General features: G+C 44.6%; 1 protein-coding gene across 12 annotated transcripts in view; it reads right to left on the bottom strand.

Annotated features, from left to right (window-relative positions):
* Nucleotides 1-27810, bottom strand: part of LOC127438202 (uncharacterized) — an 85541-nt gene that overhangs the window by 2951 nt on the left and 54780 nt on the right. Inside the window, exon 1 of one of the 12 annotated variants that reach the window (XM_051693610.1) lies at nt 17312-17384. The exons of 10 other annotated variants lie outside the window; for them this stretch is intronic. The gene's annotated coding sequence lies outside the window, so the exon portion shown is untranslated. Of the gene's footprint in view, nt 1-430; nt 656-17311; nt 17385-27810 lie in introns of those variants that run through there. One more of the 12 variants, XM_051693609.1, reaches the window with a different exon arrangement.

The following is a 27810-nucleotide window of genomic DNA, read 5'->3' on the forward strand; positions in this document are numbered from 1 at the left end:
GCAGGTAAGTGCCTTATCTTATGCTGTTGTTTTGACTTATTGGAAACATTGATGTTTTGAAATAAATGACGTCACAAATTTAGGCAACATTCGTTAACATTAGACATAATGATTGCTAGTCTGATAAGGTCAAACGTTGTAAAGTTTTATAACTGTAGGATATTCTGGCTAAATAGACCACGGTAGTAACTAATTTATAGATTGTCATTGTTACCGACCAGTGGTCAACATCATTTCAAGACTCACATGTCCATGGCAAGCCTAGAACTAAAGGATTAATTTATATAAATTATTGCCGTTATAAAGAAAAATTCACACGTGTGCTAACAAGTGAAAAGTTCTGTACCGATTACACACAGACGTGTGTGTGTGTGTGTGTGTGTGTGTGATTACACAACTATACATAAATCATATCAATAAAATATCTTACTGCTGAGTAAAAAAAAAAAAAGCCATCTCTGGGTCCCTTTTAAATCCTTTCAGATCTCGGAGTTGTCGCCACTTCGGAAAAGCCAAGCCGATGTTGATTCGGGTTTTATTACGGACTCTGTCGCTTTCCCTTTTTGCTTGTAGACTCTGCTCTGTTCGGGGTTTCTTTGTTTTTACAACCGGTGATTCCCTGGAGGTTTGCCGATTTGAATGATCCATGGTTAATTTTTCTCGTTCGTTGTGAACAACAAACTTTCATCTTCACGCTGCTCCCACACACGCGCTACAGTAGCCAGAGCTTATTTTCTCTGTGTATGGATATGACGTGAACACAGGGGCAAATAACATAGCTTTGCAATTTCCCACGAAATCCGTCCTGACAGCTCTAAAATATGAATCATTATTATAGGTTTATCAAAGTGTATTTGGGTAAAATAAAGACATGGTTTGGAAGATGGATTTTTGTTGCACTTGAAAAAAAAAACTAAAAAACAATTACATACTGTAGCTTTAAGAACAAGGCAGCGTACCTAGGCTATAATTTTATGGCGAGGTAACTCTGACCAGAGATCTTCTTTACCGAATAAAATCTCCTCGTTTTTACCATAGGAGAGAGCGTATCGTCAACTAGCGTGTTACGACAGTAAGTCACAGTTTGCGGATACTATACAAATCAATGAAGAGAGCCGTAAACTGACACCTGCCTGGCGCAAAATCGTCCGCGACTTCCCTTATAAAACAGCCGTTTTAATGTAGTAAACTCCACGCATAGCTCATTCCGAGAGGATTTTTTTGTTGAAGATTGACGGACAGGCGGTCAATTAATTAAGTGATGGCTGTTTCCTTGCAAAAGCAGTTTATTCAGCGTCGGGAAGCATCTCCTCTATAGAAAGAACGGCCTCTTGTCTCCTCGCAAGTGAACTGCCATGCAATACTATGCTAACCTTATAGGCTCCCCTTTCAGACGGGCTCTGACCTGACTACCCTTAACTTTTGAGGCCATTGTCATATTGATTCTTTCTTTCTTTTCGTTATGTTCTTTATTTATTTATTTATTTATTTATTTTTAATGAGGACACGACGATCACGCCAGAGCTTACAGAAAATAACGAGTTATTAACTTGGAACTTTAAGTTTGTCCATATGAGGGGATTTTACTAGTACCAGTACGGTAAGTTCGTATGACGAAAGTGTAGGACGACGAGGCGGAAGACTTTTGGTGGAATGCCACCTTTTCAAAACAAAGCTTATTAACGTGAATTTTAGCCACATTTTCATATTCAGAATATTAATTCACCATGATTATCAGGTAAGTTAAATGCTGTCGACGGACATGTCAAATTTTTGGCAGATTGGTTCACTTTTGAAAATGGATGTTTTTCTCTTTTTTTTTTTTACTTATGTGGGAAGCAGGAAAAACTGTGAATAATGCCTATATCAAAATGATGTATTCATGGTATTTTCCTGCTATAATTATTATTATGGTTCAGAGAGCCAAACCAGAAGATTCGTGAAATAAAGGGCCGGGGCACTTCTGAACGATCACATGACAAATATACTGTAGTAAAATTGTAAACCTCTTACATGAGGCCTACACAAAGATATTCTCATAATCTGTTGTCTTGTAGTAGTGCACATACTACACAGCAAAGCGAATCGAAACAAGCAGTTGTTCACGGGACTTGCTTAATACAAAATGGAATTAATTACAGTGACATTTGCCTCAGTTTTTAGAAGTGAAGTGTGTACATTTTTTGTTGAAGTACTTTGTCCTGTCACCATTTAATATGAAGAGACAAATAAGCCAATCGTATGTTGATTTCCCGGAAAGTGTTAGCAATGTGGTGTTTAAAAACATTGCTCTGTTTAAGCATCCCAACCAGCCTGACATAGCAACAAGCCCATTTACATTCACACCAATATATGCAGATAACTCCCCAAAATCCCAAAAGCTTATTTAAAAAATTTGACAAAGCAAGAAAAACATATTTACATGGCATTTAAAATAATCGCTATTTTCTGCTTTTGACATCAAGTGGCATGTACGCAGTATGTGCGCACATTGGATAAGCCGGTATCGTGCCGATTTTTCACTCCCTAGTATCCTTATATTTAAGGGTGGTTGTGCTTTAGAGATAGATACCAGTGACTCCCTACTATTGTTAGGGAAAGGGTTGAGCTTTAAGGATAAGGACCAATCAGTTAGAGGGGAGTAAGAATCTGGCAGGGAGTCAGATTTTGGCACAAAATCTGCCATCTGCAATATGTCTATAAGACGCATGTCAATAAGTATGTCTCGGATGTCAATAAGACATTCAGAAGAAGTCTTTGAGATGTTTATGATTTAGAATGTTTGTAAATCTGATCTTTTTAAGATGTTTAGATGTTAATTAGATTTTGATGCTTTCCAGATAAAACATTATTAAACAGACATCTCAGAGATATATGTGTGCTAGCTTAGCTCTGTGAATAATTGACCTTCCCTGTCTGTCACTCACTCGACGTTGTGTCGATGTAGTGACACTAGGGGTCACTCTTGGGAGCCCGAGACACCTCTGGTCTTTGATAAAAGGCCAATGAAAATTGGCGAGTGGTATTTGCATGCCACTCCCCTGGACATACGGGTATAAAAGGAGCTGGTATGCAACCACTCATTCAGATTTTCTCTTCGGAGCCGAACGATCATGCTCACTGAGCTGAATTCCCACGACTGTTCATTCACCTCTGCTGGATCTGACGGTGCATTTCAGCGGCTTCTCCCTCCTCTTCACTGGTGCACTACAGAGAATGCCCCTGGATACTCAAATACTCAAGATAGCGCCAAGTATGGCTGCTGCGTTGCGTGCTCCGACACAACATAGTAATGTTTTGTTTGTTTTGTTCACAATTCTTATGTTTTTTGTCTTGGATGTTGTCTGCCTTATTGTCCATGACAGACAAACACTTTTGGACATTGGTTCAGCAATCTCACACCGTAAACCGGACTTCACATTCCTCAATGCCGACCCACTGTTTATAAACACACCAGCGGAGCCCTTTGTCTGGGCAGCACGAAGGGGAAACAGAGCCGGCGTTCTAAGTAAGACGCCGCGCAAATCGACCCCCGCTACCCACTGTTCTACTGGCAAATGTTCAGTCTCTGGATAACAAGCTCTGCGAGCTGAAAGCGCAGATCTCTTTCCAACGAGATACAAGGGACTGCTGCATTATCTGCCTAACAGAAACTTGGATGTCTGTGGAGATTCCAGACTCAGCCATTGAACCCGCGGGGTTCTCTGTGCACCGAGCGGACAGAGCGAAAGACCTCTCAGGTAAAAGCAGAGGAGGTGGTGTATGTTTTATGATCAACAAATCCTGGTGTGATCAGAGGAACGTACATTCTATCAAGTCTTTCTGCTCTCCTGATCTGGAATTTCTTATGCTTCTGTGTCGACCATTCTGTCATTATCACTGCTGTGTACATTCCCCCACAAGCCGACACAGAGTGGGCAATCAAGGAACTGTATGGGAGAATAAGTGAGCAGGAAACCGCGCACCCTGAGGCCGCGTTCATTGTGACCGGGGACTTTAATAAAGCCAGTTTAAAATCAGTCGCACCAAAATATCACCAGCACATTAGTTTCAACACACGAGGGGACCGGGTTTTGGACCATTGCTACTCTCCGTTCCGGGATGGCTACAAATCCCTCCCCCGCCCACCATTTGGAAAATCGGACCACTCTTCCATTCTGCTTCTGCCCGCTTACAGGCAGAAATTGAAACAGGAAGCACCCACCCTCAGAACGATCCAGTGCTGGTCGGACCAATCAGATTCTACGCTACAAGACTGTTTTGATCACACGGACTGGGAGATATTCCGGTCCGCCTCTGATGACGACATCGAGCTTTACGCTGATAGCGTAATGTGTTTCATCAGAACGTGCGTAGAGGACGTCGTTCCGACTAGAACAGTACGGATCTATCCAAATCAGAAAGCCTGGATCAATAGCGATGTTCGCGCGGCACTTAATGGACCTCCGCTTTTAATTCCGGGAACGCGGAGGAGCATAAACAAGCCAGTTATGCCCTCCGAAAAACTATCAGAACCGCAAAACGCCAGTACAGGAGTAAGATTGAAGGACAGTTTAACACCACCAACTCTAGAAGCATGTGGCAGGGAATTAACATCATCACGGACTTTAAAGGGAATAAAAACTCCGCCATGAACACCGCTGCCTCTCTACCGGATGAGCTAAATACTTTTTATGCTCGTTTCGAGGGAAATAACACCGCCCTCGCGGAGAGAGCTCTCGCGACTGAAGCTACAGAGGTTAGTTCACTCTCCGTTTCTGTAGCGGATGTAACCCGATCCTTCCGACGGGTGAATATCCGCAAAGCCGCGGGCCCAGACGGCATTCTGGGCCGCGTCATCAGTGCGTGCGCAAACCAGCTGGCTGGTGTTTTTACGGACATTTTCAACCTTTCCCTCTCTTTGTCTCTGGTCCCCACATGCTTTAAAACATCCACCATTGTGCCTGTTCCAAAACAATCAAAAATAACTTGTTTAAATGACTGGCGTCCTGTTGCTCTGACCCCCATCATCAGCAAATGTTTTGAGAGACTAATCAGAGATTACATCTGCTCTGTATTGCCACTCTCTCTTGACCCGCTGCAGTTTGCTTACCGCAACAACCGCTCCACTGATGATGCCATTGCATCTACAATACACACTGCTCTCTCCCACCTGGAAAAAAGGAACACTTATGTGAGAATGTTATTTGTAGACTACAGCTCAGCATTCAACACCATAGTGCCCTCCAAGTTAGATGAGAAACTCCGGGCTCTGGGCTTAAACAGCTCGCTGTGCAGCTGGATCCTGGACTTCCTGTCAAGCAGACGCCAGGTGGTTAGAATAGGCAGCAACATCTCCTCATCACTGACCCTCAACACTGGAGCCCCGCAGGGCTGTGTTCTCAGCCCACTACTGTATTCCTTGTACACACATGACTGTGTGGCAACACACAGCTCCAATGCCATCATTAAGTTTGCTGATGACACGACGGTGGTAGGTCTGATCACCGACAATGATGAAACAGCCTACAGAGAGGAGGTGCACACTCTGACACACTGGTGTCAGGAGCACAACCTCTCCCTCAACGTAAGTAAGACAAAGGAGCTTGTGGTGGACTTCAGGAGAAAAGACAGAGAACACAGTCCCATCACCATCAATGGAGCACCAGTGGAGAGAGTTAGCAGCTTCAAGTTCCTGGGTGTCCACATCACTGAGGAACTCACATGGTCCATCCACACTGAAGTCGTTGTGAAGAAGGCTCATCAGCGCCTCTTCTTCCTGAGACGGCTGAGAAAGTTTGGAATGAACCGCCACATCCTCACACGGTTCTACACCTGCACTGTGGAGAGCATTCTGACTGGCTGGTACGGCAATAGCACCGCCCACAACCGCAAAGCACTGCAAAGGGTGGTGCGAACTGCCAGACACATCATCGGAGGTGAGCTTCCCTCCCTCCAGGAAATATATACAAGGTGGTGTGTGAAAAAAAACACAGAGGATCATCAGAGACTCCAGCTACCCGAGCCATGGGCTGTTCTCACTGCTACCATCAGGTAGGCAGTATCGCAGCATCAGGACCCGCACCAGCTGACTCCATGATAGCTTCTTCCCCCAAGCAATCAGACTTCTGAACTCTTGATCTCCCACGATCAAAATACATCAGCACTGCACTTTATTACCCTTACTCTTATATCTCACACCGGACTGTCATAAATTATATTATTATTATTATTATATTATGTTCTCTCTTAACAACAACTGACTATCAACCGACAGCCTGAATGTCAATACAGTACAATACTGTACATGCTATATATATATACTTTTTTATATATTTTTATTTTTTATTTTTATTGAATAATGTGTGTCTATATAGTGCGTATTGTATACTGTACAGTGTATGTTATTATTTGTATACTGTTGATGTTAATTTGATGTTATTGTAAATTGGTGTATGTCTCATCACTGTCACGACTGCTATGTTGATCGGAACTGCACCCAAGAATTTCACACACCATTGCACTTGTGTATATGGCTGTGTGACAATAAAGTGATTTGATTTGATTTGGATGCTTCCGCAGAGAATAAGTATATTCTCTAAAAGAGTATATTTCTCTAAAAGAGCGGCACACAAGGAACGTCTTTTTAAAGATGCCTTTCCTTTGTGTGTTATTCCTGGTTGCGCTCGTTATCTCTCGCTTTCTGACGGTCACGATCACTGTCTTTCGTGTCTGGGCACTGCTCACATGGAGACAGCGTTCTTGGATGGGTCATGTACTCATTGCGAGGACATGTCCATGTCCATGGCAATGATGCGGTTGCGGCTTGCCTTCGTAAGAAAGCAAGCCACCCCAGAGGCTCCCCGCCTCAGTCCTTTTACCTACGGGTATGATGCAGGAACTGCGCTCGGCGACCGACCTCGCTCTCCGAGCGACGAAGGTCATGGCGTGGTTTCTCTGGCGGACGATGTCCACATTAGTGGTCCAGGAGCGCCACCTTTGACTCAACCTGGTCAAGATGGGTGAGGCCTACAGGACAATGTTCCTTGCTGCCCCCATCTCCCAGGTTGGCCTATTCGGCGACACCGTCAAGGACTTTTCCCAGCAGTTCTTGATGGTGGAGCAGCAGACGGAGGCTGTACGGCATATCCTGCCTGGCGCGGCTCAAGATCCCGCACCCTGTCTGCTCGTCACCAAGGGCGTCCCCCTGTGGTGACTGTACCGGCTCCACCACAGCCCGCCCCTTTGGCCCGGCCCCGGCTAGGAGCCCACCGCAGGAAGCAGATGCCACCCGTCTCACAGCTGCCAAGAACCTGTGAAAGGCTTCAAAGCGCCCCTGAGACGGGCGACCAAGGGACGACGAAACCTGCTGCTCTGGAGCTGGTAAGCAGACCACTCCATCCCCCGGTCGAGGGCTGGGAGGAGAATCTTTTTGTTACCTATGCATTTAATTGCGCTGCATGCCCAAGTGGTTGCATTACCCACGAGTTCAGCAAGAGCGGTTTCTTTTTTCCCTGGGTCACGTAACCAGTGTGCACAGCCGACATCACGACCACCGTCCACTACCCTATTTGGCAGGTTTGTTTGACAGTCTCCACGGGTCACGAGGACAGGCCTCTTCCTCCCCATCCCAGGCTGTTCCGGGGGTGGTCACAAGGAGCCAGGTAAGTACTTCGATGTCCCTGAGCTCAGCACGGCCACGACATGGTGTGGCACCTCGAGCTCTGCCCCGCCACGAGGCCCCACCCACCGGTACGTCCGACGAGACTGTTCCTTTGGTCCCTCTCGCGCGGAGTTTGGATGCGTGGCTTGCGCTTTCCAATCCGTCACAATGGCTGGTCCGGATTCAGTTTGCCAGGCGTCCGCCCAGGTTCAGCGGTATCCACTTCACCTTGGTGAAAGACGAAAATGCTGCTACCTTGCGCACGGAGATCGCCAATCTCCTATGGAAGGGTGCGATAGAGCCTGTCCCTCTGGCCGAGATGAAGAAGGGGTTTTACAGCCCCTACTTCATCATACTGAAAAAAGGCGGTGGGTTGCGTCCAACCTTGAACCTGCAAGTACTGAACCGGGCTTTACACAGACTCCTGTTCAAGATGCTGACGCAAAAATGCATTCTGGTGAGCGTCCGGCATCAAGATTGGTTCGCGGCGGTAGACCTGAAGGACGTGTACATGCACGTCTCGATTCTACCTTGACACAGACCCTTCCTGCGGTTTGCATTCAAGGGTTAGGAGTATCAGTACAAGGTCCTCCCTTTCGGCCTGTCCTTGTTTCCTCGCATCTTCACGAAGATCGCAGAGGCAGCCCTTGCCCTGTTAAGGGAAGTGGGCATTCGCATTCTCAACTATCTCGACGACTGGCTAATCCTAGCTCACTTTCGGGACATGTTGTGTGCACACAGGGACTTGGTGCTCTCACACCTCAGCCGACTAGGGCTTCGGGTCAACTGGAAAAAGAGCAAGGTCCTCCCAGTTCAGAGCATCTCTTTCCTCAGTTTGGAGTTGGACTCAGTCTCTTTGACAGCACGCCTCACGAACGAGCGCGCCCAGTCGGTGCTGGCCTGTTTGAAGGCTTTCAAACAGAAAACAACAGTTCCACTGAAACTGTTTCAGAGGCTCCTGGGGCATATGGCATCCTCAGCGGTGTCCACCCCGCTCAGGTTGATACATATGAGACCGCTTCAGAGTCGAGTCCCGAGATGGGCATGGCGGCGCGGGACACATCGCGTGGTCATCACGCCGGTCTGTCACCATCTTTTCAGCCCTTGGAACGACCTCTCGTTTCTACGGGCAGGTGTTCCCCTAGAACTGGTCTCCAGGCGTGTCGTGGTCACGACGGATGCCTCCAAAATGGGCTGGGGCGCTGTTTGCAATGGGCACACAGCCGCCGGCTTGTGGCCGGGCCCGCAACTGCACTGGCACATCAACTGCCTCGAGTTGTTGGCAATTTTGCTCGCCCTGCGGAGGTTTCGGCCGTTGATCCAGGGCAAGCACGTGTTAGTTCGGACAGACAACACGGCAGTGGTAGCATATGTCAACCGCCAAGGCGGTCTACGCTCTCGTTGTATGTCACAACTCGCCCGCCATCTCCTCCTCTGGAGTCAGCAGCACTTCAAGTCGCTGTGAGTGATTCACATCCTGGGCAACCTCAACACTACAGCGGATGCACTGTCATGGCAGGCTACCCTAAGGGGAGAGTGGAAACTCCACCCTCAGGTGGTCTAGCTAATTTGGAGTCGATTCGGACAGGCACAAGTGCACCTGTTCGCCTCCCAAGAATCCTCCCACTGCTCTGGTACGTCCTGACCAAGGCCCCCCTCGGCATAGATGTGCTGGCACACAGCTGGCCCCCTGGCCTGCGCAAATATGCGTTTCCCCCAGTGAGCCTACTTGCACAGACCCTGTGCAAGGTCAGGGAGGACGAGGAGCAGGTCGTCCTGATAGCACCCTACTGGCCCACCCAGACATGGTTCTCGGACCTCACGCTCCTCGCGACAGCCCCCCCTGGCGAATTCCCCTGAGGAAGGACGTTCTTTCTCAGGGACGGGGCACCATCTGGCACCCGCGACCAGACCTCTGGAATCTCCATGTCTGGCCCCTGGACGGGACGCGGAAGACCTAAGTGGCCTACCACTCGCGGTGGTAGACACGATCACTCAGGCTAGGGCTCCCTCTACGAGGCGTCTGTATGCCTTGAAGTGGCATCTGTTCACTAAGTGGTGTTCTTCCCGATGGGAAGACCCCCAGAGATGCACAGTCGGATCAGTGCTTTCCTTCCTGCAGGAGAGGTTGGAAGGGAGGCTGTCCCCTTCCACCTTGAAGGTGTACATTGCCGCCATAGCAGCACACCACGACGCAGTCGACGGTAAGCACGACCTGATCATCAGGTTCCTGAGAGGCGCCAGGAGGCTGAATCCCCCCAGACCGTGCCTCGTCCCCTCATGGGACCTCTCTGTAGTTGTTCAGGGTCTCCAGCAAGCCCCCTTTGAGCCTTTTCAGTCAGCTGAGCTTAAGGCACTCTCATTGAAGACTGCCCTCCTGACTGCGCTCACTTCCATCAAGAGGGTAGGAGACCTGCAAGCGTTCTCTGTCAGCGAAACGTGCCTGGAGTTCGGCCCGGGCTACTCTCACGTGATTCTGAGACCCCAACTTGTGTGCCCAAGGTTCCCACGACCCCTTTTAGGGATCAGGTGGTGAGCCTGCGAGCACTGCCCCAGGAGGAGGCAGACCCAGCCCTATCGTTGCTGTGTCCGGTACGCGCTTTACGCATCTATTTGTATCGCACGCAGAGCTGTCCTGAGTGAGCACACGAGGCGGTTCTGTGCCGCTCCACAAATTTAATCTTGTGCACAGAATAACAGATGTGTTGCATTGGTTTCGGTTTAGTAATGTGTGCTGATACAGTATATTTACAGCGCTCCAAATTCACTTTCAAATTCTAATTACTCTAGATTAGACAAAGAGTGGTCATCTGATTGCCATGTAAAACAACCAATCACATTCACTTGTCGCATTTTCTGATGAAGTGTTGAGTGTGGCAAATGAAACATTTTGCGGTGCTTTATTAAAATGATACAGAAACTAAATAAACAACACAAACAAAACTATTTCTGAATTAAAACTTACACTGAACTGAGTGAAAATACAATAAAAACTAGTGATATTTTCAAAACCACAATAACCCATCTGCAGACCAACTCCTGTAGTGTACATCCAATTCCTCCTCACATGACAGGACAATAATGGAGGATAAGCCCTATTCTTAAATCATTCAGTTACTGCCTTCAGAGATGAATGACTAAAAGGCCTTCATTAATAAGACTGATAATTAAACTCTTTGAATTGGTTTATACAATGAGTTATGCTTGGGAATATTTGCTGAAGGTGTGTGACAATTCAAATACAAACACAATATGTTACCATATACTAAAATTCTCCAGCATAAGCAGGAAAAATATACTGGTTCAGTCTCTGTAGCGGCTTACTAAACACTACACCATATCATTATTATTTCAGAGTTTATTCCTCTTCCACTCCATTCTGCTCTCCTGGGTGAGAAGACAGACTTTCCACATGCTTGCATTTTTCCCTATCTCAGAGAGAGATAGAAAAAAAAAAATGCTCCGTCGCTGCTGAATTTCTAGCGCCACAGCAAAAGAAGAAAGTCAAGTTGTGAGCTTGCAGTCTGAATTGAATGTGATGAGATAAAATTACGCAAAAACAACTTGTCTTTCTATTTCATTGTGTATGGCTGAACAATCCATCAAAATAAATTCGAAATCAAGATATGACCTTGTGTGAAAATTAAACCACAAAGGGCTATGATGTGATTTAATCAAACAGTTTGCACACGATGCTTGTGCACAGCTCTGTTGAGTGAGCACATGTGAGGCGTTTCTGCGCTCGCTCCACAAGTTTCATCTTGTGCACAGAATAACAGACGTGTTGCGTTGGTTTCAGTTTGGTAACGTGCGCTGACCGTATTTTATGTACATGATGTTTTAGTATTACAAATTGTATTCCCCCCAAAGCGTGTTAACTTCTACTACTTCAGGACAAGAATTGAAAACTACTGATCTATTCTAGGCAAATCTTCTTTTTATTAACGAAAACTAACACTACAACTAGCACTTGAACTCATCAAACTGTAACATTCATATTGTTTATCAGACCCGGTTCCAAAGGAGGATCTGCAATCATGAGCTTGGCCCACCTTGGCAACCAATCCCCCGTCCACCCCTCCAACTGTTTGGCCCACCCAGAGGGTTCTATGGCCCAGCTTAAATCTTAGAGCTGGAGCCGGGCCTGTTGCTTATGGTTAAACATATCACAGTTATCATAACTCTTATACTACGGCCAAAGATACACAAGAACATTTTGCATTACTGAGAATATACACTTTGAGTCAGATATTTCTCAATCATGGCCATATATGAGGACAAAAAAAGGGTTATCTTGGTTATTTCACTACCTTATGTACCTGTCTTGTTGCTAAAGTTAATAATAAATTGTGTCTTTCTCTTTCTACAGTTATTGCCTGGTCTATGTGTTGGCATTTTTAATTCCTAAAGGTAAGAAACTAACAAACAAACCACATTTATTTAAATAATGGCAAATTCATGCAGAAATGCCAAACTGTGTGTTTCCTTATTGTAAAGTTCTCTTGATTTTCAGTGACTCTAGGTGACATGGTCACAGTTCAACAGTTCACTGGAGACTGTGCTGTCTTGCCATGTTCTTACACTGGAGATAAAAGTGAAGTTCACACAGTGCATTGGAGATACAATGACAAAAAGCCTGTTTATGAGTTTAGACCTGGCAGTAATTCAAAAGATGTAAAGCACAACATTAGAGCTGAATCTTTCCCTGATGAGTATGTAAACGGAAACTACTCCATAAAGATCAAAGAACTTGAACTTGCTGATGCCGGCCTGTACACTTGCTTCATAACTCCCGCAGACCATCATGTGAATGTAAATCTCACAATTAAAGGTGTGTAAGAACTGATTAACTCGAAGTTCTTGATTTTGAAGTTGTATGATTTAAAATGTGAATGTGGCAAATGTTGACCAAATTCAGTATTTATGCCATGCATGATGCTGTACAGAAATTATTAAAGGGTGCTGTTGTCTTTACCACAGAGCATTCATAATTTCAAATGTTTTTGATTCTCAATTTTTATTATAAATATTATAATAATTTTTTATTTTTTTTTACAGAGAGACCAATAACTGGCCAAAGAAATCAAGGAACAAAAACAAGACCAGAGATTGCAATATTATTATTATTATTATTATTATTTTGTGCTTTTTATTTATATTAAGTAATGAGTAATGACATATTCAATAGCGGCGGTCCCCATTCTTTTTTTTTTTTCTTTTTTTATGCAATCTATTTTTTCATTAAGTAGCTCAACGCAGTCTACGATTTATATGTGAAAACAGGCCATGGAAATAACAGTATAACAGGAATATCATGATTTTATATTATTATTATTTTATATAAAGAAGAAACATACAGTCAACAGTTTTTCCCCCCATAGCTTACTGCACGCCCCATGCAAGATAGAAATATTTTGTCTTTTCCCTATATACTCTATGTGAAATCTGCTATAGAGAATTTCTACCCACCAATCACATTTATTTAGTTCTATTTGTGATAAACTATTTACTGGAGAAATACATGTCATTTTATTTAGTTAGTTTTATTAACTATCGATCAATGGCATACAACATGGAATAACATTTATTTAGAGTAACAGCGTCATTTAGAGATGCATGTTTTTATTCTCTTGCGTTGAGCTGAAGCAGTTTCTGCGGGCATCAGTGTGCTTGTGCTGGACCGCCTCTCGTGTGTTCAAACTGCCAGAGATTTGCAGCGACAGAGACTTTTCAATGGGCCGATGACGTTAGGCTTCGAGCATGCTCATTTTTTTCAGACAATGTAACAGACCAGGATATGATGTCATGCGGGAGGGCTTCTGGTTTTAGTAAATATCAGTTAAAAAACTGCAAATAATATTATGTTAAAACTGTTAAAATATAATGTCTACTCACATTCCAGCAACAGTAAAAACACAAAGCTTTGAAATATGAACCCTTTTATTGAGCCAAGAGGTCAGTGTGTGATGTTTCGATCTTCTGTTGGTCACGTGTCCTCTCGTCAACCAGATTTGCAGTTCAAAGTTCACCAAGCTTGAACTTTGGTACGCAGCATTGTACAAAATTTCTTAGCATGAGCTTGCATTTCCGGTCTCCCGTGTTCATGTGCGTTTGTATGGGAGTGAATTAGGTGTAGTGTGACTGCCCCTTAAGGGTAAAACGACTTCCGGCGACACTAGTGACAACGACTGTTGGTGACAAGATGTGTGCTTGAGAAAAGTAGTGAAAAGTTGCATTTACTGCAAATGACAATCCACATTCCTCCCATTTTGTTTTGTTTTGTCTGTAGCCACATAAAACATATGAAGCATAGAAAACCACATCAGAAATGTTCAGCAGTATGACTGAGTTTGAGTCGTACATTGTTAGATTGATCTTGTTCTTGATATAATGAATTAAACACTGCTGCAGTTATATAAAATCTCTTTCCCCTGAAGAATGTTAATTTTTAGCAGCAAGTAAACTTAATTCTAGTGAAATTAGAAGGATATTTTAGTTTTACCAGCAATATATCTCATCTTTGCAGTCCACCAATATTGTAAGAGCCATCTGCGGTAGGAACACCCACTAGCGACATCAAGCGATAAAAGCACTGCTTTTGAGTGGGGCTTAAGAGAGATGGCAAGATTTCAGGAAAAGCCTGCCACATTCCTGTCTATCTTGAGAAAATGCTAGTATATGCTGTTCAAAAATTTCTTTAGGCAGAGCTGCAAAAAATGGTCCGTTCATTTCAAAGTATCTAAAACTAAAATTCAACTGTTTTGCTACAAAACAACATTCACTAACATCCTAAGTTGATCTCAGGGAGAAAAAAAACTATTAAAAAGTGTAGATCTTGCGATTGACTGATGAGAATAATGACTGCGATCTACTGGTGGGCACCGCTGTTCTATAGAATTTGTCATTTCTCTTACTATGGCTTCTACTTGAGCTTTATTTTGTTGTTAGGTTTCTCCACACTTTATGAAGTTTGCCTTAAATTCTGCTGTTACAGCATTAAGCCTATGCTCTCTTTTTAAATAATTTTTGTAACGAGTGATATTTATATCACTGACATAATAAGATATGTTTCTAGTAACATCTAGCCAAATGACTGTGACTTACAGAACCTGTTTAGGAATGCATTGTCAAGGCTGTATGAACATTCCCATCATATAAACAAGAACATTGTTATGTCCACATTATTATTGCTGGTTAGATGGAAGACTAATAAGACAATTGATCAAGCTCTGCAATATTTATCCACGTAACAAACTTTTTGTCCCTCTGTCCATGAACGGCTCATTTGTTGGGCTCACAAGCCTCTGTACATCCCTGTATTTACTGCACTATCAAAGATGTAAACATGAATGTAAACATAAAACTCATAAATCATAACTGATTATCAATTGTTAAGGTTAAAGGCTGTCACTTTAACACTTTCAGGAGTCTTTCTTGCTTGTGGAATACTTTTATTTTGGGGTTGTGTCTTTTGTGATTTCTGTCACTAGTGTGTTTCATGTCTAGAGAGATTATTCCCAGTTGTCCCTTGTTTTCTTCAGAGTTCTTAGTACAGAAGGAGTGTTTGCCCTATTGCCTTATCTGCTCTTAAATGTCAAATGTGTAAACTGAATATTCTGGTGAGTTTTGCTTCTATTAGTATCATGCTATTATATATTGGATCTCTGTTTAAGTTGCATTTTACTTTGGATGTTGTGTTCCTTAAATGAAAATACAGCATGATTTGTTTTAATAAAATTCAGGCTATATTTGGAGTAGCAAACTACCATACTTCTTGCATCATTTCAGCAGGATGCAAATTTTCTGTTTGCATGGAAAACCATGATGACCTGCTACGTTTTCCAAAAAGGTTCATTATTCAATCAGATCACAGTGCACAGAAACCATCAATGCAATGCGCTTGACTTTCCCTTCCATTTCTAATGTGATGAATGGACCAGAATTATAAGTCTGGATTTTTAATGTCACATTCTTCACTTTTTTTTTTTTTTTTTTTTTGACTGCTGAGAATGAACATCATCAGTCATTTTGCACTTTTAATTCAATTGTAAAAGTGTAAAAACATACCATTTGACGGTACTTCCGTTTCATGCAATGTATTCTAGTTCAATACTGTAACTTTTGGCAAATGTAGTCACTGGGTATAGCCTACTACTATAAATCCAAACCTCTAGACTGCTTTGCTTACTCATTGAACTTATGTTTGTATCATTTCCTGCTTTCTATAATATAAAGGATGACTATTAAACTGCATTTTAAATCAGCCATTATCTTTGTTAACCTTTCACTCTATCTTTATCTACTTTGAATCTATGATTCATATTTGTTTATTATTTGCATTGACGGCCCGGTGTTTACCCTGCTTTCAGTTTTACTTTGTCTCCTGATTACACTGTAAAAAACCTACAAGTGTTACCTTAAGGAGATATTTCTACCTGCTCAAACCAGTTAATTCACCTGTTACCACATGAAGCACATTTGAATTAAGTTATCATGTTTTCAGTGTATTAATATCTGCATTTTATGAATCTAGTATTTTATTCATTTATTAGTCTAGTTGCAAATGGATTAACACCCTGCTCCTCTGATCTCTGACATTCTGAAAGTGACAGACCATAGAAACTATTTCTACAACAAAGACAAGACAGGGCTTTAAAACTAGTCTGACAACTAGTGCATAATAAAGATTCCAACAATGACACTGTTCCATCACATATTTTTCTTACATGGCTGTTGTAGTGATAATGTTCTAATTAAACTCTCATAATCTCTCTTTAGGCACAACAGCATCTTATAGTACAACACTTTTATTTTATTCACATTTGAGATCTTGACAGAGAAGGACTCACATTAAAATCATTAAAGCATTATTTTTATACATATGTCAACACTGCACAGGACATATGAACCAGTCTGTTTTGTTATACTGATGACCCTTGCAAATCATTGCCTGTTTTGGGGTTGGTTTGCAAATTGAAAGCATAAAGATTTTTTAAAGTTTTTATTCAGATGTTCTGTATTAGTTTATTTTAATTAGAAGTACAGTTGTTGAAAATCTGCTCCGTTTTTTTAATCCTTCATGACAAGTGAATAATTCAAGTCGTACATCTGCATGTTAGTATAACTCGTGTTGTGGCAGACAGTTAGATAGATGGTTTATTAAGTAAGTTATTCAAACTATTTTAATTACAACTAAGTCAGTTGAAATGTCAGTAGTATAGTCTTACTGTACAAAAGTTAAATTATAGTTATTAGCCTATTATTATGCAAGAACTATTGTAAATTGTAAATCTATAACAGTAATTAATGTATCTAAGTTTTATGTTTGGTTTGTATTTTATGGCTTTGCCAAATGGATTTGCTTATAGTAAATAATTCCGTAATTATATGATAAAGAGCTGATTTTTTTATTTTTTTATTTCTTCTTTCTTAAGACAGTTGTTTGAGGTTTATAACATTATGTTAGCCAGACTGGGGAATTAATTTGTAACAAAGAATTGTAAGTTTTGCTTTGGAAAAGAATACTGAGAATGTTTCGTCCAGATATAAATACAAATTCCATTCCCTTGTTTGGAATGCTTTTCATATATTCCACATCCGAATAACAACTCATAAAACACTTTATATATTTATACAGAATATATTATGTAGAAAATACGTCTCATTTACCTTCTTTCCCCTGTTCTTCATTCGCTTCTTATCAAGCCGCATAACTGCTCTTTTATGTCCGCAGAGATTTTACAAGCTTTTATTTCCTTCTATTGCCTTGCACTGATGTCAGGTGAGGTGCAGTGCATGTCTCCGCCCTCCAGTAGGACAGAGAAAGGAAGTGATCATCCAAGTATCATTATTCAATAACAAAGTATTTTAGTTTTTTAAAAGTTTACCATTTTTAATTGCTGTAGTTTAGATAATAAAGGTGTGAGTGCATGTTGACTTCACACATCCAGTTCAAAACTTCAGTTAGAATAATGTTTTGTGAACTTTATCCTACAAATTAATAGTTATAGCTGTTGGGTAAACAACTAAACACACTATTTATTTATTTATTTATTTATTTATTTTATCATTTCTGATGGCCAAAACAATAATTTGATATGTTGTATGATACTTACATGTTTCACTGGGACAAAACATGTCCTATGTACAAAAGTCATCTTTATTTTAACAAATCAAGAAATTAATATTAATAAAAATACTGAAAAAGTTCAATCTAAAGGAAATGTGTATACTCAGGGCATTTATTACTTAGAATTATAATTATTTCTATACCTGGAAGCACATGTAACTTAACCTGTCCTCAGCAAGAGGTCACAATGTCAAACTGCCATACAAAGTGTTAAAAAATGCAACAAATTCATAAATATAAATATCAACTAAAAGGTAGGCTATTGATCTTCAAACAATACATAAAGTAAAATTTTAATTATATATATATATATATATATAATCTAAATTGTGTCCTCACATTGCATCAACTCTGTCAGATATTTTTATAATCCTGAATAAATCAGGCAATGCCATGGTCAGCTATAATTCTGAGCACTCCTTTCCCACTTCCTTCTCATAGTAGATACAACAGTAGGACGTATTGTCTGGTAATTTTTATATTTGTATCTATTTCAAACAAACAGTGTTTAAGTCTCTCTGGTCACAGCTTAACATGTCATCTCATTGTGATCATTTCTGTTAAGACTTGTGGAATAATTTTGGCTTTATGTTTGGGTCATAGAGGAAGCTTTAACTGAGGAAAAAAAAAAAAATGTCTCAAGTGTACAACACATGGTTAAGATGGAAAAATATTCAATTTTGTCAGCAACGTCAGAATTTTTTAGAATAGTGTGAAAACAGATAAACAAATTATAGAATGTATTTTATTACTTAACTCCTTTACTGAACACCGTTATTAGATAATTAAAGATTTTACACTGTTGTATGTATCAAATTAAAATGGCATGCTTTTAGTGTGTCTGATGGAGTTGACAGATATTGCAGTAAGATGTAATTTAGAAAGTGAATAAATGTCAATTTTCAGGAAAAAGTGTTTTTATAAAAACCTGTTCCATTACATAGTTCGTTATCTGAGACCTTTGTCTGCAAATATATCCATTTCAAATTAATTAGTATTAAAAAATAAAACATGTTTTGTCTCTTATTTCAAGAATCGGTGGTTTACTCTTTCATGAACTGTTTTGGGTTTCATAATTATTTATTTGACTGTATAAATGCTAGTTAATGGCAGGTTCCCATTGTGACAACTTACCCCATGTAGTGTGAGTACTAGAGAATGTTGTCGTAAAAGGTCAATGTGAGTCCAATGAACTGAAATTTTGAGCTATAGCCATGAACATTTTCGTTTCTTTGTATAGCTAAGACATTACGGTATGTGGCTATACAAAAATGTACTTCTTTTTTTAAATAAACCCATAAACCCAAATTTTCACTTGAGTAAAATATGTGACAACTAACTCCTGTTCCCTATCTGTCACTCACTCGACATTGTGTCGATGTAGTGACACTAGGGGTCACTCTTGGGAGCCCGAGACACCTCTGGTCTTTGATAAAAGGCCAATGAAAATTGGCGAGTGGTATTTGCATGCCACTCCCCTGGACATACGAGTATAAAAGGAGCTGGTATGCAACCACTCATTCAGATTTTCTCTTTGGAGCCGAACGGTCATGCTCATTGAGCTGAATTCCTTCTGTTCATTCACCTCTGCTGGATCTGACAGCGCATTTCAGCGGCTTCTCCCTCCTCTGCACTGGTGCACTGCAGAGAACGCCCCTGGGCGCTTCGGCAGAAAAAAGAGAGTATATTTTCTGAAAGAGTTTATTTCTCTAAAAGAGTATATTTCTCTAAAAGAGCTGCACACACCGAACATCTTTTTAAAGACGCATCTTTTTAAAGATGCCTTTCCGATTGTGTGTTATTCCTGGTTGTGGTTGTTACCTCTCAACTTCAGATGGTCATGATCGCTGTCTTTCGTGTCTGGGCACGACCCACACGGAGGCAGCATTCGTGGATGATTCATGTTCTCACTGCGAGAACATGACCATGGCAACGTTGCGGTCGAGGCTTGCTTTCGTAAGAAAAACGGCTCCCCGCCTCGGTCCTTCTACCTACGGGTTTGAGGCCAGCGCGGCTAGCACTGGGGGCAATTTGGGGACCCCAATGGGATTGCCTCCACCGGGTATCCCCCCACGGACCTCCCATTCCCCAGCACGCTCGTCTGCCCCGATCGGGCTTCCGGATGAGTCCACCGGCTTGTCTCATGGCGAGTCTGGCCTCTTGTTCGGAGCCCGTGAAGATGATGAGCTCTCGAGTGCAGCATCGGAGAGCGGGCTTGTCCAGTTGGATGCAGAAGCCTCAGCTGGGCTCCCCCCTTCGGGGATGATTGCCCAGTCACAGGCTGATGCAGAGATGACGGACATGCTTTCCCGGGCGGCCGCAAGTGTCGGGCTAGAGTGGAACCCTCCGCTCTCCCCTGAACCCTCGTGGCTCGATGATTGGGTCCTGGGCTCGCGGCGCCGCTCAAAGCAGCCACGCCCCGCTCCAGTGCCTTTCTTCCCGGAAGTGCATGAGGAGCTGACGAAATCGTGGGGGGCACCTTTTACTGCCCGGTCCCGATTCCTCAGTTCCCCCGCCCTCACTACCCTCGATGGCGGGGCGGCCGGGGGCTATACGGCGATTCCCCGGTGGATAAGGCGCTCGCGGTGCACCTATGCCCGCAGAACGCTGTCACCTGGCGCGGATGCCCAAAGCTCCCACCCAAGCCCTGTAAGTTCACATCATCCCTGACAGCTAAAGCTTACAGCGCTGCTGGACAAGCCGCCTCTGCCCTGCACGCCATGGCTCTCCTGCAGGTCCACCAAGCCAAGGTGCTAAAAGAACTGCACGAGGGTAGTTCCACCCCAGATCTGATGCAGGAACTGCACTCGGCGACTGACCTTGCTCTCCGAGCGACGAAGGTCACGGCGCGGTCTCTCGGGCGGACGATGTCCACATTAGTGGTCCAGGAGCACCACCTTTGGCTCAACCTGGACGACATGGGGGCGGCCGACAAGACACAGTTCCTTGCTGCCCCCATTTCCCAGGCTGGCCTATTCGGTGACACCGTCGAGGACTTTGCCCAGCAGCTCTCGATGGTGAAGCAGCAGACAGAGGCTATCCGGCATATCCTGCCCCGGCATGGCTCAAGATCCCGCACCACGTCTGCTTGTCGCCAAGGGCGTCCCCCTGCGTTGACTACACCGGCTCCGCCGCAGCCCGCTCCTTCGGCCCGGCCCCGGCGTGGAGCCCACTGCAGGAAGCAGACACCACCCATTTCACAGTCGGCCGCTATGAACCAATGGAGGACATCAAAGCGCCCCTGAGAAGGGCGACCGAGGTTCGAAGAAACCCACTCATCTGGAGCTGGTAAGAGGACCACTCCATCCCCTGGTGGAGGGCCGGGTGGAGAATCTTATGTTACCTTTTTGTTTGATTTCACCACATGCCCAAGTGGCTGCGGTACCCAACAGTTCAGCAAAAGAGCGGTTTCCTCCTTCCCTGGGTCAGATACCCAGTGTGCACTGTCGTAATCACGACTATCGTCCACGGGTTTTTCCTTGCAGCATTGGCGCTCCAGCAGTGGTCTCCCAGCCCCTGAGCGCCCAGCTGTGGCACACATCCGCCCCTGATGTGACAGTCTCCACGGGTCATGAGGACAGGCCTCTTCCTCCCCCGTCCCAGGCTATTCCGGGGGTGGTCACAAGGAGCCAGGTACGTGCTTCGATGTCCCTAGACTCAGCACAGCCACAATGTGGTGTGGCACGTCGAGCTCCGCCCCGCCACGAGGCCCCACCTGCTGGTACATCCGACGATGTTGTCCCCTTGGTCCCCCTTGTGTGGAACTTGGATGCGTGGCTTGCGCTTTCCAATCCGTCGCGATGGCTGGTCCGGACCGTCCAACTCGGCTACGCGATTCAGTTCGCCAGGCGCCCGCCCAGGTTCAGCGGTATCCACTTCACCTTGGTGAAGGACGAAAACGCTGCTACCTTGCGCGCGGAGATCGCTACCCTCCTACAGAAGGGCGCGATAGAACCTGTCCCTCCGGCCGAGATGAAGAAGGGGTTTTACAGCCCCTACATCATCGTACCAAAAAAAAAGGTGGTGGGTTGCGGCCAATCTTGGAACTGCGAAGACTGAACCGGGCTTTACACAGACTCCCATTCAAGATGCTGATGCAAAAACGCATTCTGGCGAGCGTCCGGCATCAAGATTGGTTCACAGCGGTAGACCTGAAGGATGCGTACTTCCATGTCTCAATTCTACCTTGACACAGACCCTTCCTGCGGTTTGCATTCGAGGGTCAGGTGTATCAGTACAAGGTCCTCCCTTTCGGCCTGTCCTTGTCTCCTCGCATCTTCACAAAGGTCGCAGAGGCAGCCCTTGCCCCGCTAAGGGAAGTGGGCATTCGCATTCTCAACTATCTTGACGACTGGCTAATCCTAGCTCACTCTCGTGACATATTGTGTGCATACAGGGACTTGGTGCTCTCACACTTCAGCTGACTAGGGCTTCGGGTCAACTGGGAAAAGAGCAAGCTCCTTCCGGTTCAGAGCATCTCTTTCCTCGGATTGGAGTTGGACTCAGTCTCTTTGACAGTGCGCCTCACGAACAAGTGTGCCCAATCGGTGCTGGCCTGTTTGAAGGCGTTCAAACAGAAAACAGCGGTTTCACTGAAACTCTTTCAGAGGCTCCTGGGGCATATGGCATCAGCGGTGGCCACCCCACTAAGGTTGATGCATATGAGACCGCTTCAGCACTGGCTTCAGACTCGAGTCCCGAGATGGGCATGGTGCCGCGGGACACATCGTGTGGTCATCACGCTGGTCTTTCACCGTCTTTTCAGCCATTTTCAGGGCAGGTGTTCCCCTAGAACAGGTCTCCAGGCGCGTCGTGGTCATGACAGATGCCTCCAAAATGGGCTGGGGCGCTGTTTGCAATAGGCATGCAGCCGCCGGCTTGTTGACAGGCCCGCGACTGCATTGGAACATCAACTTCCTCGAGTTGTTGGCAGTTCTGCTCGTCCTGCGGAGGTTTCGGCTGTTGATCCAGGGCAAGCACGTGTTAGTTCAGACAGACAACATGGCAACGGTAGCATATGTCAACCGCCAAGGCGGTCTGCGCTCTCGTTGTATGTCACAACTCGCCCGCCATCTCCTCCTCTGGAGCCAGCAGCACTTCAAGTCGCTGCGAGCCACTCACATCCCGGGCAACCTCAACACTACAGCGGACGCACTGTCACGGCAGGTTACCCTCAGGGGAGAATGGAGACTCCACCCTCAGGTGGTCCAGCTGATTTGGAGTCGATTCAGGTGGACCTGTTTGCCTCCCAAGAATCCTTCCACTGCCCGCTCTGGTGCACCCTGACCGAGGCCCCCCTCGGCATAGATGCGCTGGCACACAGCTGGCCCCCTGGCCTGCGCAAATATGCGTTTCCCCCAGTGAGCCTACTTGCACAGTCTCTGTGCAAGGTCAGGGAGGACGAGGAGCAGGTCGTCCTGGTAGCACCCTACTGGCCCACCCAGACGTGGTTCTCGGATCTCACGCTCCTTGCGACAGTCCCCCCGGCGAATTCCCCTGAGGAAGGACCCTCTTTCTCAGGGACGGGGCACCATCTGGCACCCACGACCAGACCTCTGGAATCTCCATGTCTGGCCCCTGGACGGGACACGGAAGACCTAAGCGGTCTACAACCCATGGTGGTAGACACGATCACTCAGGCTAGGACCCCCTCTACAAGGTGCCTGTATGCCTTTAAGTGGCATCTGTTCGCTAAGTGGTGTTCTTCCCAACGGAAAGACCCCCAGAGATGCGTAGTCGGATCGGTGCTTTCCTTCCTGCAGGAGAGGTTGGAAGGGCGGCTGTCCCCTTCCACCTTGAAGGTGTACGTAGCTGCTATAGCAGCACACCACGACACAGTGGACGGTAAGTCCTTAGGGAAGTACGACCTGATCATCAGGTTCCTGAGAGGTTCCAGGAGGCTGAATCCCTCCAGACCACACCTCGTTCCCTCACGGGACCTCTCTGTAGTTCATCAGGGTCTACTGAGAGCCCCCTTTGAGACTTTGCAGTCAGCTGAGCTTAAGGCACTCTCCTTGAAGACTGCCCTCCTGACTGTGCTCACTTCCATCAAGAGGGTAGGAGACCTGCAAGCGTTCTCTGTCAGTGAAACGTGCCTGGAGTTCGGTCCGGGCTACTCTCACGTGATCCTGAGACACTGACCGGGCTGTGTGCCCAAGGTTCCCACGACCCCTTTTAGCGACCAGGTGGTGAACATGTGAGCACTGCCCCAGGAGGAGGCAGACCCAGCCCTATCTTTGCTGTGTCTGGTGCGTGCTTTACGCATCTATTTGGATCGCATGCAGAGCTTTAGGATATCTGAGCAGCTCTTTGTCTGCTTTGGTGCACAGCGGAAAAGAAGCGCTGTCTCCAAGCAGAGGAACACCCACTGGCTCATTGACGCCATAGCTATGGCATATCAGGCCCAGGACATGCCGCCCCCTGTAGGGCTACGAGCCCATTCTACCAGGGGTGCAGCAGCCTCCTGGGCCCTGGCCAGGGGTGCCTCTCTAACCGACATTTGCAAAGCAGCTGGCTGGGCAACACCCAACACCTTTGCAAGGTTCTACAACCTCCGGGTGGAACCGGTTTCATTCCAGGTAGTGACACGTAATACAAGCGGATAAGCCTGGGATAGCCGGCCGGGTGTATTGCTTGCACATAGCGTCTTTCACCTCCTCTGAGCTGAAAAAGTGCGCCATTAATTCCCAGTAGTGTTCACAAACTATGTTCCCTGGTTGACTTCCTCTGAGCCCTGTGGCAGTCGAGTTTTCGGAGAGACTCGCTGCCGGCCCAGTACACATGCTAACTAAGAGCCCTGTTCTGAGGTAGGTTCTCCGCATGTGGCGGTTCCCTGTAAGGTAACCCCACGCGATGTACTGTATATCTTCCGCTAATTTGTTTCCCTGTTGGCAAACTGCATCTTCCTTGGGCAGAGCTCCCTCTGCCACAGTCTCCATGTTTGTAGCAACTCCTCCCCCGTTGGGTAGGATCTACCATGAGACTCTCCACACGGTCGGCAAGACCATGTGATGTATTTTCCACTTAAATATCCCCCCCCCCCCTTTGGGCGAGGTGTGGTCTCCACGGTGTCCTCCCCTTGGGAGGGACACCCCCCGACTAGACCTGGTTGCCCAGTTGGATAATCCCCCTTCTTTTTTAGGGAGTGGAAATAAAGAAGGGGAAAAGAGGCCACGACTGGGTTAGCCTGACTCTATCTTTTGGGTAGTCGACTTGTCCCCAAAGGGCTGTTCGACACTCATAAATATGTTGGGGGAGGTTACGTGTCGGCCTGGTGTGCTGGCTACGAGGCACACAGTGGTCTGCCCGTCACACACCGCCAGTTCACGTAACACAGTTCAGCCAGTTGTGGCGTTTCGTATAGGGACCCCTAGTGTCACTACATCGACACAACATCGAATGAGTGACAGATAGGGAACGTCCTGGTTACTTGTGTAACCTCTGTTCCCTGATGGAGGGAACGAGATGTTGTGTCCCTCCTGCGACAACGCTGAACTACCCGCTGAAATGGCCGGACCTTGTCTCAGCTCCTCAGCATAAAACCTGAATGAGTCGTTGCATACCAGCTCCTTTTATACCCGTATGTCTGGGGGAGTGGCATGCAAATACCACTCACCAATTTTCATTGGCCTTTTATCAAAGACCAGAGGTGTTTGGGGCTCCCAAGAGTGACCCCTAGTGTCACTACATCGACACAACGTCTCGTTCCCTCCATCAGGGAATGGAGGTTACGCAAGTAACTAGGATGGTTTCCATAGTGATGCTATGATTTTGCTGTATTGAAAGTTTGTTCACCATCTTTTTCAGATCATTGTTTGCCTATATTTGACCCATGATCAGTCATGATTGCCCATTGTCAGGTAAACGATCTCTACTGGCTATTAACGTTATAAAACATATGAGAGTTATAAGTTACAGTTATAAAACATAACAGACATTAGCTTGTCATTGAAGAGTTAAAGACTTTTTAATTGTACACCATATCAACTCTAAAAATATATACAGTATGGAAAGAGAAAGTATCTTTTATTCCAATTTTTTTTATTTTCATCAAAATGTGCATATTTGCAAATACAGTAGGAAGAAGCTGGAAACACAGAGGCCAGAATAAGGGCATCTTCAGGATAAAACAAAAAGTGAAAAATATAAAGTAACACATAACAATTAAAGTAGACATATACAGTAGTAGGCAGTTTTTATGGCAACACTTAACAATAATTTTATATATGCTATGTAAGGAATAATGTACAGTCAGCTGCTTGTTATTGCACAATAAACACAGACAGGGTGATCAGGTATTGTATCACCCTGAAAGGGTTTATTTTGCGATAACCATCTGACTGTATAGTATCCCACTTATTACATGGATACTAACCAAATAAATAAATACCTTAACATAAAATGTTGACACGTTGAAATTATGTTATTATGTGAGAAGAAATAAATCCCTGAACAGCTAAAATCCACCTCCAGTTTGCGTTGGAATTCTGTTGGTGTTTATTTTGTGAAATGACCATCTGACTCCTCATTATCCAGCGGTTTACAAGACTACTTGCCAAATAAACAAATAAATGGACATGAAACATTGATTGGCATTGAAATTGTAATTATGTGAGAAGAAATAAATCGCTGAACAGCTGAAATTCTTCCACGGCTTCTGTTGCTGACTGCTCACAATGCATCTTATTACAAGACTACTTGCCAAATAAATAAATAAATGCACATGAAACATTGATTTGAGTTGAAATTCTTTTATTAGCTTACTTGTTGAGATCACAGAGTGATGCAATAAGAAGGAAAGATGGCTCAGACACCCAGATGAGCGGTCTGATATGTTGATGTGCAGTGGTTACACAGAAATATCAGACCACAAGATGGGGCCAATGACCAATCAGAATCGAGTATTCCAGACAGCCGTCTAATAAGTAAGGTATAATATAAAGTCAGCTGGTTGTTATCGTACAATAAACCCAGACAGGGTGATCAGGTCTTGTATCACCCTGAAGGGGTTTATTGTGTGATAACAACCGGCTGACTTTACATTATCCTGCTTATTACATGGCTACTAACTAGAGGTGTGAAGAGATTTCGTGCCACGAGATCTCGCGATATTAAAACGTGACGATATTTCTCGTCGAGGTGAAAAGCTGTCTCACAATATCAGCCTGATGGAGTGTGAGGGTGAAATTAGCATAGAAGATGCCCCCGCCACTTTTAAATCATTTGTGTGGCAGCATTTTGGGTACCCGGTAGAAACAAAAAACGGCGACAGAGTGACAGACAAGACATGAACAATATGTAAGCACTGTAAGAAAATAGTGCCGTACACCGTGGCTAACACGAGCACTAGTAAAGACACATACAGAACCACCACAGCTCTCAACTAAAATCAACCGCGCCTGTGAAAAAAACACTGAAAGGCCAGACAACGCCAAGTCAGTTGAGTTTGTGGCAAAACCTTTTACAGTGCTTGCATATTGTTCTGTCTTTTATTGCATATGATAATTCATACTCAGAAAGTAGAACTGAAGTGACATTCATTACAAGATGATTAGTTAAAACATTTCAAAATGCACCTGCATTGTTTTGCATTTTGTGACTTTCAGTTGAATAAAAGGCTATTTTTCCAGTCATATATTTCGTCATTGAAGATTTCTTAAAAATAGTGTTAAAATATCGTCTCGTTCTCGTGAACCCAATATCGTGTATCATCTCGTCTCGTGAACTAAGTGTATCGTCACACCCCTACTAATAACCAAACAAACAAATGGAAATAAAATATTGATTTATGTTGAAATTATGTAATTTCAGAAGAAAGAAATGGCTGAACCGCTAAAATCCACCTCCGGTTTGCGTCTGAGTTCTTTTTGTATTTATTTTGTGAAAATTACTGTCTAACCCCTAATTATTCAGCCTATCAGTCTACTTGCCAAATAAATTTTTATTTGGTCCGATTTGCCAAATGGTGGGCGGGGGAGGGATTTGTAGCCATCCCAGAAGGGAGAGTAGCAATGGTCCAAAACCCGGTCCCCTCGTGTGT

Source organism: Myxocyprinus asiaticus, chromosome 49 (assembly GCF_019703515.2).
Source record: "Myxocyprinus asiaticus isolate MX2 ecotype Aquarium Trade chromosome 49, UBuf_Myxa_2, whole genome shotgun sequence".
In the NCBI taxonomy this organism is placed as follows: domain Eukaryota; kingdom Metazoa; phylum Chordata; class Actinopteri; order Cypriniformes; family Catostomidae; genus Myxocyprinus; species Myxocyprinus asiaticus.